Source organism: Balaenoptera acutorostrata, chromosome 4 (genome assembly GCF_949987535.1).
Source record: "Balaenoptera acutorostrata chromosome 4, mBalAcu1.1, whole genome shotgun sequence".
NCBI classification, from domain to species: domain Eukaryota; kingdom Metazoa; phylum Chordata; class Mammalia; order Artiodactyla; family Balaenopteridae; genus Balaenoptera; species Balaenoptera acutorostrata.
Genome location: NC_080067.1, coordinates 7,088,181 through 7,103,086, shown reverse-complemented (window position 1 = coordinate 7,103,086; position 14,906 = coordinate 7,088,181).

Genomic DNA, 14,906 nt, shown 5'->3' with positions numbered 1-14,906 from the left:
TCTTTCGCTGATGGGCGCGATGTATTTTCCTAAAGGGATTTGTTTTTCAGATGATAGCTTTTTGCCTTCTGACTCCTAGTTGTCTTGAGGTTAAGCATACCAAATGGTTTGCAATTGGGGCATTCCATTTAAGTGCCTGGGTCACCTTGAGCAGGGTTGGAGGAGAGAGTGGAGTGTGTGTTTTTAACAGGCATCCACTATTTGTAACAGCACTGTGTGGTTTATTGAGAGGGAATGTGTAGGAGAAATGGAGCAGCTCAGGCTAGGAAAAAAAGACCAAATGCACATTCCCATGTGGGGAAGAATAAAAGAAATGGATACAGAAGGGAAATGTAGTCGGCAGAGACCTGATAGAATGGTTGCCGCGTAAGAGAATGGAAGTTTATCCTCTGGGGCATAATATCTATCATTGGAAATGACTTAGCCAAATTCATAATCATTGTCACAGGGCACAAATTAACTTCTTTCTGAGATGCCAACCATCCTGTATAAGGGTGCAGTGTTTTATTGTTAAAAATAGTTTTGTTGAGTCCAATGAGGCATAATAAATTGTAAGCAAGTAGCAATGTATTAAAACGTGAGGAGAAAATGATTTGCAATAAAAGCCAAATATTCAGCCCAGGAAAGAGATGCTAAGTGAAGTGAAGTGCAAGCCTCACAGGTGGAAACAGCTATGGGCCACAGGATAACAAACAAACTTGAATAGTAGTGTGCCAAATGGCTAAACTCTTATATAGAAGCTCCTGTGCCAGTTTGACTTTTCGCGCATAACCCATGGTGTTGGTAAAGGCTTGAGGTTTATTCAGGAGATAAGAGATTGGATTGTTTGACCAAAATAAAGAAACTCTGGGAAAGATTTAGGTAGAAGATAGCCAATCTATCAGTCTGTAAATGCTGAATACCTATGTCATAATTTAAAAAATGCTTATTGAGCAAACTTGCTGTGTCAGGGGCTATGAACATAAGTTTCAGAGTCATAACATAGGTGAGAGGCCAAGGAAGACATCAGAAGGATCCACAATGCAAAGGCAGTGAGGAGGGAGGACCTAGCTTCTATTAGAGAAAGTACTTGCCGTGGAGTTGTAAGGTGAGGAGGGATCCCTCTGGGACAGGCTTAACAGGGAACCCTTAGAACATGTTTTACTTTTACAAACAAGAGTATAGGAGGTGGGGAGAATGGCAGAAAATACCCAAGTGGGCTTTGCAGGGTGAGAGGGTTTACTGTCTTGATGACACACAGAGTTTGCCATTGGGGTAATGGGAGTTTAGCTGGAGGCATAGGTGAAATCCATACTGTGAACAGCTTTGCAGACCAGGCTAAGGACTTGGGACTTTTTCTCTGGGTCTGTGGGGCACCAATAAAGATTCTGGAGTGACAGCGTGTTTCCAGAAGGTTCATCTTATGTAGGATCGGATGTGAAGAAGCTAGATTAACCTTATGGCACCTGTTAAAAAGTTCTTGCAGGAGCTGAGATGTGAGATGACAGGGAAAGTTGAGGGAAACGAACAGATCCAAAATAATATTGAAGGGAGGAGTTTTGATTTGTGAATTAGGTTCCCGCTTCTCCATTCTTTGGCCATTGAATAAAGCTTGTGCTGTTCCAGTCTCAAAAAACAAAACAAAAAAACAAAAGTAATAGTGAAGGATGACTTCACAGAACTCTTTCGACTAGAGCACAAAGAAATAAGTCCAAGAAGATGCTTGTGTGCTAAGTGAAATTGTCAGACACAAAAGGACAAATATTGTATATGCCATTTATATAAGGTTCCTAGAATAGTCCAATTCATGGAGACAAAAAAGTAGAACAGTGATTACCAGAATCTGGGGGAGGAGAGAATAGGGAATAAATGTTTAAGAGGTACAGGGTTTCAGTTTGGGATGATGGAAAAGTTCTGGAGATGGATAATGGTGGTGATTGCACAACAGTATCAATGTACTCAATGCCACTGTATTGTACCTGTAAAAATAGCTAAAATAGTAAATTTTGTGTTATGTGTATTTTACCACAAGAAAAACAGTTCAAAAAGAAGGAAGATGCTTATGGTTTGGGCATGATGATTAGAAGACTGATGGATAATGGGAAAAATCATGAGGAGTAAGTAGCCAGCTTTGGAAACCTGAATTCAGTCAGACTGTTTGAGAAAAGAGTATATCCAAGCAGAAATACTTTTCAGGATTTTGCAAAGTTCTCAATGGTCATAGTGAGCTTAGAAAAGTGGCTCTGTCACAAAGGAAACCTGTCAAAACAGATGTGTTTCTAGTCAGTGTCTCTCACACAAAGAGATTTTCTGGTCTGGATACCTGCTCTAAAGTGAGGTGTTAGGATTCTCCCTTAGAGCTCCATCAAGGAAAGAGAGGAGAAATAGTTTGAACGGAGCTTCAGTAGGAGTTTGCACCCTTTGATATGTTCAAATATAGTAGGAAGGCATCAAAACGGCCATATTAGGACAAAAAACAGGTGTATGTAGGGATTTGCTACCTTAGAATGTTTATATTTAATGCATATATATTTGTTTTCATGTTACGTGTATACTGATTCTTAGTGCATGCATTTTAAGGCTCTCTTGGTATGTCATTTCTCCTTTGTATGTGACTGGTTGGCTTGTCTCCTAAATGAGCTAGGATTATTCCTCCAAGTGTAGCCAGATGATTCCTTCTTGGCTCCAACCTTATTGAAAAGGGGAACACAGATTTACTAGAGAGAACCTTGGCATCAACTTCTGAATTGATTGAGGAGATTCAAAATCTCAAAACTTGTAATAACTGGAATGTTTCATAAAGTTCTTGGCAGTCGTAAAAAGATATTCAGCAAAACAGATGATTTATAATTCATGAATTCTAGTAATGTTGTTGAATGTTTTGACCGATATCTCCTATTTATGGAATGGATTGTTAGACATTGTGTCGATGAATCATCTTTGTTAATTGCTTTATGCGAGCTCTTAGAGCATATTGTTTTTAAATATATCCAATTTGCATCATACCCATGTTAGATTTTAAGTAATAAATACTTTTTAGTCATGAGGAACCCAAAGAATGTGCTATTCTAACACTGTGAGGCAGATTGATTTTAAATTGAACTTTAGGTATATTTAGTGAGTTTCTTTATCTTATTTGATATCTTTACGTTTTCACAATTTTACAGTAATTTTTAAAATTTTTATTGATATTTAAAACATTAAGATTCAAAAAGAATTATTTTTTTACAAAGTCAGACCTTCAGCTGGTTGCATCTGTAGGAAGTATTTAAAAAAACCTTTTGACATGGACTTCCCTGGTGGTTCAGTGGTTAAGAATCTGCCTGCCAATGCAGGGGACAGGGGTTTGAGCCCTGGTGCTGGAAGACCCCACATGCCGTGGAGCAACTAAGCCCATGACCCACAACTACTAAGCTTGCATTCTAGAGCCCGTGAGCCACAACTACTGAGTCCACGTGTCACAACTACTGAAGCCCACACGTCTACAGCCCGTGCACCATAACAGGAGAAGCCACCGCAATGAGAAGTCCACACACCACAACAAAGAGTAGCCCCTGCTCACCGCAACTAGAGAAAACCCGTGCTCAGCAATGAAGACTCAACGCAGGCAAAAACAAACAAACAAACAAAAAAACTGTATTGACAATACATTGCAGGTGAATAACCTAAGACTCTTAGTTCAAACAACTTCCCTGAAGTTAGGTAGTTCTACATGGCAAATTCAAACACTGCCCCCTAACTTAAACTTACTGTTTTATCTGGTTTGCTTTCTCCTTTGACACTTTTAATAAAAGGTGAACTTTCAGTCACAAATGTCTTTGTTGACACTAAGGAAATGTTGGTGCCGACCAGCACTCACCAGTCTGAGAGGCTTGTCTGCTCACCCACCAGGGTGGGTGGGGGCTGGGAGCTGAGGCCCGGGCTTTGGAGGTCAGACCCCAGGGAGAGCACTGGGGTTGGCTGTGTGAACACAGCCTGAAGGGGACTAGTGCACCACAGCTAGCCGGGAGGGAGTCTGGGAAAAAGTCTGGACCTGCCGAAGAGGCAAGAGACCATTGTTTCAAGGTGCGCGAGGAGAGGGGATTCAGAGCATCACCTAAACAAGTTCCAGAGATGGGCACAAGCCGCAGCTACCAGCTTGGACCACAGAGACGGGCATGAAATGCTAATGGTGCTGCTGCAGCTACCCAGAATCCTGTATGCAAGCACAGGTCACTACCCACACCTCCCCTCCCAGGAGCCTGTGCATCCCGCCACTGCCAGGGTCCTGTGATCCAGGGACAAGTTCCCCAGGAGAACACACAGAGCACCTCAGGCTGTTGCAACATCATGCCGGCCTCTGCCACTGAAGGCTTGCCCCACATTCCAATTATAACTACCTTACCGCTTCCTCTGCCTGGCATGAGTGAGCCAGAGCTCCCTAAGTAGCCATTCCTTTAGCCCCATCCTGTCTGGGCGTGAACAGATGCCTGAGGGCAACCTACACAAAGAGGTGGGGCCAAAACTAAAGCTGAACCCCAGGAGCTGTGTGAACAAAGAAGACAAAGGGAAACTTCTCCAAGGAGCCTCAGGAGTAGCAAATTAAATCCCTACAATCAACTTGATGTACCCTGAATTGGTGGAATACCTGAATAGACAATGAGTCATCCCAAAATTGCGGTGGTCAAATATGGAGCAACTGTAGACTTGGGGTTTGCTGTCTGTGACTGATTTGTTTCTGATTTTTATGTTTATCTTAGTATAGATTTTTAGTGCTGGTTATCTTTGGTGGATTTGTTTATTGGTTTGGTTGCTCTCTTCTTTTTAAAATTATTTTATTATTTTTAATTTTAATAATTAAAAAAAATATTTTTCTTTCTTTTTTTCTCCCTTTCCTTCTGAGCCATGTGGCTGACAAGGTCTTGGTACTCTGGCCTGGTGTCAGGCCTGAGTCTCTGAGGTGGAAGAGCAGAGTTCAGGACATTGGACCACTAGAGACCTCCCAGCCCCATGTAATATTAATCGGTGAGAGCTCTTCCAGAGATCTCGGTCTCAACACTAAGACCCAGCTCCACTCAATGTCCAGCAAGCTCCAGTGTTGGATGTCCCATGACAATCAACTAGCAAGACAGGAACACAACCCAACCCATTAGCAGAGAGGCTGCCTACAATCATCCTAAATTCACAGACACCCCAAAACACATCACTGGATGTGGGCCTGCCCAACAGAAAGACAAGATCCAGCCCCACCCACCAGACCACAGGTACCAATACCCTCCACCAGGAAACCTGCACAAGCCACTGAACCAACCCCACCCACTGAGAGCAGACACCAAAAACTATGGGAACTATGAACTTGCAGCCTGCGAAAAGGAGACCCCAAACACAGTAAGTTAAACATATTGAGAAGACAGAGAAATATGCAGCAGATGAAGGACCAAGGTAAAAACCCACCAGATCAAACAAATGAAGAGGAAAGAGACAGCCTACCTAAAAAGAATTCAGAGTAATAATAGAAAAGATTATCCAAAATCTTGGAAATAGAATGGAGAAAATACAAGAAACATTTAACAAGGACCTAGAAGACCTAAAGAGCAAACAAACACTGATGAACAACACAATAAATGAAATTAAAAATTCTCTAGAAGGAATCAATACCACAATAATGGAGGCAAAAGAATGGATAGGTGACCTGGAAGATAAAATAGTTGAAATAACTACTGAAGAGCAGAATAAAGAAAAAAGAATGAAAAGAATTGAGGACAGTCTCAGAGACCACTGGGACAACATTAAACACACCAACATTTGAATTATAAGGGTCCCAGAAGAAGAAGAGAAAAACAAAGGGTCTGAGAAAATATTTGAAGAGATTATAGTTGAAAACTTCCCTAACAAGAAAAAGGAAATAGTAAGTCAAGTCCAGGAAGTGCAGAGAGTCCCATACAGGATAAATCCAAGGAGAAACATGCCAAGACACATATTAATCAAACTACCAAAAATTAAGTACAAAGAAAAAATATTAAAACCACCAAGGGAAAAGTAACAAATAACATAAAAGGGAATCCCCATAAGGTTAACAGCTGAACTTTCAGCAGAAACTCTGAAAGGCAGAAGGGAGTGGCAGGACATATTTAAAGTGATGAAAGGGAAAAACCTACAACCAAGATTACTCTACCCAGCAAGGATCTCATTCAGATTTGATAGAGGAATTAAAACATTTACAGACATACAAAAGTTAAGAGAATTAGGCACCACAAAACCAGTTTTACCACAAATGCTAAAAGAATTTCTCTAGGTAGGAAACACAAGAGAAAGAAAAAACCTATAAAAAAAAAACCAAAATAATTAAGAAAATGGTAATAGGAACATACATATCGATAATTGACTTAAATGTAAGTGGATTAAATGACCAACCAAAAGACATAGACTGGCTGAATGGATACAGAAACAAGACCCGTATATACACTGTCTACAAGAGACCCACATCAGACCTAGGGACACATTCAGAATGAAAGTGAGGGGATGGAAAAAGATATTCCATGCAAATGGAAATCAAAAGAAAGCTGGAGTACCAATTCTCATATCAGACAAAATAGACTTTAAAACAAAGACTATTGCAAAGGACAAAGAAGGACACTACATAACGATCAAGGGCTCAACCCAAGAAGAATATATAACAATTGTAAATATTTATGCACCCAACAGAGGAGCACCTCAATACATAAGGCAAATGCTTAACAGCCACAAAAGGGGAAATCGACAGTAGCACAATAATAGTAGGGGACTTTAACAACCCACTTTCGCCAGTGGACAGATCATCCAAAATGAAAATAAATAAGGAAACACAAGCTTTACATGACACATTAGACCAGATGGACTTAATTTATATTTATAGGACATTCTATCCAAAAACAACAGAATACGCTTTCTTCTCAAGTGCTCATGGAACATTCTCTAGAATAGATCATATCTTGCATCACAAATCAAACCTTGGTAAATTTAAGAAAATTGAAATTATATCAAGTATCTTTTCCGACCACAATGCTATGAGACTAGATATCAATTACAGGAAAAAACTGTAAAAAATACAAACACCTGGAGGCTAAACAATATGCTACTAAATACCCAAGAGATTACTGGAGAAATCAAAGAGGAAATCAAAACTACCTAGAAACAAACGACAATGAAAACATGACGAATCAAAATCTATGGGATGCAGCAAAAGCAGTTCTAAGGGGGAAGTTTATAGCAATACAATCCTACCTCAAGAAACAAGAAACATCTCAAATAAACAACCTAACCTTACACCTAAATCAAATAGAGAAAGAAGAACAAAAAAACCCCAAAGTTAGCAGAAGGAAAGAAATCATAAAGATCAGATCAGAAATAAATGAAAAAGAAATGAAGGAAATGATAGCAAAGGTCAATAACAGCTGGTTCTTTGAGAAGATAAACAAAACTGATAAACCATTAGCCAGACTCATCAAGAAAAAAAGGGAGAATACTCAAATCAATAGAATTAGAAATGAAAAAGGAGAAGTAGAAACTGACACTGCAGAAATACAAAGGATCATGAGAGATTACTACAAGCAACTCTATGCCAATAAAATGGACAACCTGGAAGAAATGGACAAATTCTTAGAAAAGCACAACCTTTCGAGACTGAACCGAGAAGTAATAGAAAATATAAACAGACCAATCACAAGCATTGAAATTGAAACTGTAATTAAAAATCTTCCAACAAAAAAATCCCAGGACCAGATGGCTTCACAGGCGAATTCTCTCAAAGATTTACAGAAGAGCTAACACCTATCCTTCTCAAACTCTTCCAAAATATAGCAGAGGGAGGAACACTCCCAAACTCATTCTACGAACTCACCATCACCTTGATACCAAACCCAGACAAAGGTATCACCAAAAAACAAAGCTACAGGCCAATATCACTGATGAACATAGATGCAAAAATCCTCAATAAAATACTAGCAAACAGAATACAACAGCACAGTAAAAGGATCATACACTATGATCAAGTGGGGTTTATCACAGGAATGCAAGAATTCTTCAGTTTATGCAAATGTATCAATGTGATACAGCATAGTAACAAACTGAAGGATAAAAACCATATGATAATCTCAATAGATGCAGAAAAGCTTTTGACAAAATTCAACACCAATTTATGATAAAAACTGTCCAGAAAGTAGGCATAGACAGAACCTACCTCAGCATAATAAAGGCCATATATGACAAACCCACAGCCAACATCGTTCTCAATGGTGAAAAACTGAAACCATTTCCACTAAGATCAGGAACAAGACAAGGCTGTTCACTCTCACCACTATTATTCAACATAGTTTTGGAAGTTTTAGCCACAGCAATCAGAGAAGAAAAAGAAATAAGAGAATCCAAATTGGAAAAGAAGAAGTAAAGCTGTCACTGTTTGCAGATGACATGATACTATACATCCTAAAGATGCTACAAGAAAAGTCCTAGAGCTAATCAATGAATTTGGTAAAGTAGCAGGATACAAAATTAGTGCACAGAAATCTCTTGCATTCCTATACACTAATGAAGAAAAATCTGAAAGAGAATTTAAGGAAACACTCCCATTTACCATTGCAGGAAAAATAATAAAATACCTAGGAATAAACCTATCTAAGGAGACAAAAGTCCTGTATGCAGAACATTATAAGACACTGATGAAAGAAATTAAAGATGATACAAACAGATGGAGAGATATACCATGTTCTTGCCCTGGTAGAATTAACATTGTGAAAATGACTATACTACCCAAAGCAATCTACAGATTCAATGCAATCTCTATCAAACTACCACTGGTATTTTTCACAGAAGTAGAACAAAAAATTTCACAATTTTTATGGAAACACAAAAGACCCCAAATAGCCAAAGCAATCTTGAGAAAGAAAAACGGAGCTGGAGGAATCAGGCTCCCTGACTTCAGACTATACTACAAAGCTACAGTAATCAAGACAGTATGGTACTGGCACAAAAACAGAAATATAGATCAATGGAACAGGATAGAAAGCCCAGAGATAAACCCACGCACATATGGTCACCTTATCTTTGATAAAGGAGGCAAGAGTATACAGTGGAGAAAAGACAGTCTCTTCAATAAGTGGTCCTGGGAAAACTGGAGAGCTACATGTGAAAGAATGAAATTAGAACACTCCCTAACACCACACACAAAAATAAACTCAAAATGGATTAAAGACCTAAAGTAAGGCCAGACACTATCAAAGTCTTAGAGGAAAACATAGGCAGAACACTCTATGACATAAATCACAGCAAGATCCTTTTTGACCCACCTCCTAGAGAAATGGAAATAAAAACAAAAATAAACAAATGGCACCTAATGAAACTTAAAAGCTTTTGCACAGCAAAGGAAACCATAAACAAGATGAAAAGACAACCCTCAGAATGGGAGAAAATATTTGTAAATGAAGTAACTGACAAAGGATTAATATCCCAAATATACAAGCAGCTCATGCAGCTCAATATCAAAAAAACAAACAACCCAATCCAAAAATGGGCAGAAGACCTAAATAGACATTTCTCCAAAGAAGATATACAGATTGCCAACAAACACATGAAAGGATGCTCAACATCACTAATCATTAGAGAAATGCAAATCAAAACTACAATGAGGTATCACCTCACACCAGTCAGAATGGCCATCATCAAAAAATCTACAAAGAATAAATGCTGGAGAGGGTGTGGAGAAAAGTGAACCCTCTTGAACTGTTGGTGGGAATGTAAATTGATACAGCCACTATGGAGAACAGTATGGAGGTTCCTTAAAGAACTAAAAATAGAACTACCTTATGATCCAGCAATCCGAGTCCTGGGCATATACCCTGAGAAAACCATAATTCCAAAAGAGTCATGTATCACAATGTTCATTGTAACACTGTTTACTATAGCCAGGACATGGAAGGAACCAAAGTGTCCTTTGTAAGATGAATGGTTAAAGGAGATGTGGTGCATATATACAATGCAATATTACTTAGCCATAAAAAGAAATGAATTTGAGTTTCTTGTAGTTAGGTGGATGGACCTAGAGTCTGTCATACAGAGTGTAGTAAGTCAGAAAGAGTAAAACAAATACTGTAAGCTAACACATATATATGGAATCTAAAAAAAAAATGTTTCTGAAGAACCTAGAGGCAGGACAGGAATAAAGATGCAGACATAGAGAATGGACTTGAGGACACAGGGAGGGAGAAGGGTAAGCTGCGACGAAGTGAGAAAGTAGCAAGGACATGTATACATTACCAAATATCAAATAGATAGCTAGTGGGAAGCAGCTGCATAGCACAGGGAGATCAGCTCGGTACTTTGTGACCACCTAGAGGGGTCGAATAGGGAGTGTGGGAGGGAGACACAAGATGGAGAGGATATCGGGATGTATGTATACATATAGCTGATTCACTTTATTATACAGCAGAAACTAACACAACATTGTAGAGCAATTATACTCCAATAAAAATGTTAAAAAAACCCTAAGAATTTCTTAACCAAAGTTCAGCTCTATTTTATTCTCAATGGTAAAATGAGCTGATGGTATTTTCATGGCTTTAATTCCTTGAGTCATTTCTCATTAAGAAGAGAATGTAATTAAAGGCTTCACAAAATTTTGATTATGTTTTCCTGTGTCTTTAAGGGTCAAAGTGGAGAAATTACAGGTGGATTTAGGATGTTAGCTAACGGTCCAGCAAATTCAAGCCAAAGGCTGATAGCTGCGTTCCAAATGGTTTACCACAGTGGCCTTCCACTAAAGGGGATCCATTTAAGTGAGATCGGTGGGCTGTCCATACTCTTTGGGCTCCCTGAGTGAGTTAGATCTATCACAGAGGGCATTTCTGGATAAAAAAGAGCTGCAATGCTTTAATGACACATCATGATGGGTCCTCTGAAGCCAATCAAATAGAAAAAGCCAGGGTACCAAGTTTTTTTCCCATGGGGCGCTGACCACTTGTGATCAATTGGCGTTTCATCTGTGACACCGTTCATTCTTTTGAAATCTGGATATACTCTTTTAGAGAATGAAGGAAAGGGGGAAGTGTGGAGGCTGGAAACGTACACGGTCATTTGATTTGTTCAGACACGTTTCTCCCCAATCGACAGCAAACACGCTTAGTTTACTTTCTGGCCAGTGTTTTTTCATGTTTGTGCAGCTCCGTTCTCTGAATCGCCCTTCACACGGGGAATCCCCCTCCATCCTGAAGTAGCCAGGTGGTGCTGTTGGGGTTGATGTCGCTGCTTCAGACATGACGATTTGGCTCGTGCATTTGTAGCAGTGTTATGTTTTGCCTTCCAGAGAAGGGGATTATGTGAGACCAGGCACCACTCCAACACTTCATCTGTGTTGTCTGCATTTGGAAATAGATCTCAAAATTTGAATCTCTGTTTGAATGCGGAACAGAAACCTAAGTGAACACTCTTCTTTCACAGTTTCCTTCTGACTGATTGGACTTGCCGTGCTGCAGTTTTTGTTTTGTTTTTTTATCTGATTCTCCTTCTTGTGCCCAAGAAAGCTCCCCAAGAAAACATAACATGGAGAAGGAAAAAATAAAATATATGCTCCAGAATTATGCCTTAAAACAAAAGATGACTAGATTATTTACGTACTATCCACCCAATGATGTTAACATGGTACACTGGCTGGGGAGGGAAAATAAACTCTCATTGGCATCCACATTATCTAGGCATTCTATTTTGAAGGTTACCTGTACAAACTCTCTTTCTCAAAACTCTGCCAGGTGTCACCCATCCTTTATACGATGGCTGAAATTTCCATTTTTGTGTTCCATTTGTTTGGTATAGACAATCATGTCTTGGGTAGCGAGCATCTTCCCTTGGTATTTAGCTCCCATGCAGTGTAGGGAGAAAATGCACTCTATAGGGCAGTCCCTTGCCCTCCATTTGTAGACATTCAATCTATGAACTAAATAGTTTAATTACTGAAATATAGTATTAACAAACATTAGATTTGCAGGCTTCATAAGTCTGTTGCTGGAACTGCATTTTCCTAGTTGTATGCATGCCAAACTAAATTACTCCTAGTTTCCAGAATGAGGACAAGAGAATGATATGGTCCCAACTCCTTTCCTTCCATTTCTACTTAAAAAGGCTCTGTTACCAGTTTTTACTTTCTTGGGCTTGAGGTCCTCTTTCTGAGAAGAACTTTTTAAGGGCTTTCTCATTCATTTGATCTTTTAGTTTATCAGGGATCAGCCCAACTATGGTCCATGGGCCAAATCTGACCCACCACCTGTTTTTGTAAACCAAGTGTTGTTGAAACACATTCATACTCATTTGCTTACATATTGACTATGGCTGATTTTCCTCTACTGTTGCAGAGTTGAGTGGACTTGAGTAGACCACAATAACAGAATTGCTAGAGACTAATTGGCTCATGAAGCCTAAAATATTTACTATCTGGTGCTTTGCAGAGCATGCTTGCCAATTGCTGAACTACGCATTCATTTAAGACACATTTATTGAATGTGTAAGATTTTACTATGTGCTGGGTGCTGTAGATCCAAGTCTAAACAATGCAATCCTTTGACTTAAAGAGCTAATAGTCTTGTGGGAAAGACAGACACATCAGCAATAGCTTAACCATAAAATACAAAAAAAAAATGCTCTAAATGTAAATTTAGTAGATTCTTAATAAGCATAGAATGAGGAACACATAACTGCTGGGAGGGCCAGAAGAGGTGGTTTAGAAGAAGTGGTTTAGTAGCTGCCTCATGAAGAGGCAGTCTTTGAATTTTTGACTTGCAAGACAAAGAGAAGTTATCCAGGTAGAGGATGGGAGCCCATTTCTTGCAGAAGGAGATACGTAAGCAAAGTCACAGCTGAAGGAGAGAACAGGGCTTCTTTGGGAAATAGCAAATAGTACAGTTTGGCTGAAGCCAAAGTCCTGAAGGACTGTCACAAGCTAAAAAGCTTGCACTACGTAGAGTTATTATAGTTTTAAAAATGATGTAGTGGAGAACAGAGGGAAGGGGCGTAAGATTAGAAGTTGGTTTATCTTGCTTGTGTATACAAATACTTACAGGAATTCTCTCCACACCCATCTTTCTGCTCTTCTCTGGTTTGGTTATGATCTTCTCTATTTGCTTGGGAAGCTCTTTGGGAAAAGCCGCGGGGGAAAAAAATCTCTATTCAGATGAAATCACTATTTTTTCACTTCAAGTTGGCGTGGTTTTTTAGAGGATGCTGGAAGGGTTGCTTTTTTTTTACTCTTGTTTGCAAGGAAAAGGCAAGGATCATCTCCTGTTTACCTCAGTAAGGACCCACAGGTGGAAGAGAATCCTAACAGTTCTCTGTGATTATGATAAGATGGAAGGAAACTGTTTATTGGAAGTATTAGACTAAAGGGTAAGACGACTGACATTCATTGCCTGTTCTCCTAGAGTCTGTCAGAGCTTTCTGATACTTGAAATTAATTTGTCTTCATGTGATAGTAAGAATTAAGCAAACTGAATGAAAAGAATAGCCTTTTCTTTTTTGTGAAAACAATTCTGACTCTGTTTAATTAAAATATATTATTAGTTAGTAGATAACATTAAGGGAGATTAACACAGCCAGTCAATTTATTTTCCCTCCATAAGAAATAATGTTTTTTTTTTAACTTCTTGCTGTGCTATTAATCTTCATTCAACTTCAAATTCCTCTCATCCCTCTTTGAAGTCATAAAGAAAAGCATTGCCATCACACATCAGAGCTCAGAAATATTCTCCCAAATCCCTGATCAAATGGGTTATACAAAGGGTAACAATATTAACATTTACATAGAACTTCCAGCATAGAAAGTACCTTTAACCTAGATTATCTCATTTTACCTTCGAAATCTTGTGAGGTAGATGCTACCCTGATCACCTCACAGTTGGAAATGGAGGTTTCGTGAAGTTAACTGTTTCCCTCAAGATCTCATGTTAACTAAGTAAGTGGCAGAGTTCAGACTCAAAATGCTGACTTGAGCGTCTGTGCTTTTTAAATCCTCCTGGGGTGATTTTTCTCTTCCTGAGGTAATGCAGATGTAACCAACAGTGTCAGAAGCCATAGCTCCTTGCCATCAGAGCCAGTACAAGGGGAAGTATAGCTTCTCAGATGAAGCCATGTTGACCACCTGTGCTCACTCACACAGAAGATTCATTGCAGAGATTTTAGCCCTCTCTGGCTTCTCTGAACTTTTGCAGGCCAAGCACCATCCACATCAGAGAGCACAGAGCTTCTATACCAAGGTCAGCATTCAAACTCATGTACGTAATTCTCTTTCTCTCTCTCTTTTTGGATGCTGGGCTCTGAATTTGTACTTGCAAAGTGTTGGGTCTCCTTGGGTATTTCTTTTTTTTTTTTCTTTTCTTTTTAAAAAATTCTTTCTCAAATTCTTTTCCCATTTAGGTTATTACAGAGTATTGAGCAGAGTTCCCTGAACTATACAGTAGGTCCTTGTTGGTTACCTATTTTAAAAATAGCAGTGTGTACATGTCAACCCCAAACTCCCTATCTATCTGTCCCCTCCCCCCACCCTTTCCCCCTGATAACCATGAGTTCATTCTCTGTGGGTCTGTTTCTGTTTTGTAAATAAGTTCGTTCATATCATTTTTTTTTTTTAGATTTCTCATATAAACGATATCATATGATATTTGTCTTTCTCTGTCTGACTTACTTCACTTAGTGTGATAATCTCCAGGTCCATCCATGTTGCTGCAAATAGCATTATTTCATTCTTTTTAATGGCTGAGTAATAGTCCATTGTATATATGTACTGAGGGACATTTAGGTTGCTTCCATGTCCTGGCTATTGAAAATAGTGCTGCAATGAACATTGGGGTGCATGTATCCCTTCGAACCATGTTCTCCTCTGGATATATGCCCAGGAGTGGTATTGCTGGATCATATGGTAATTCTATTTTCAG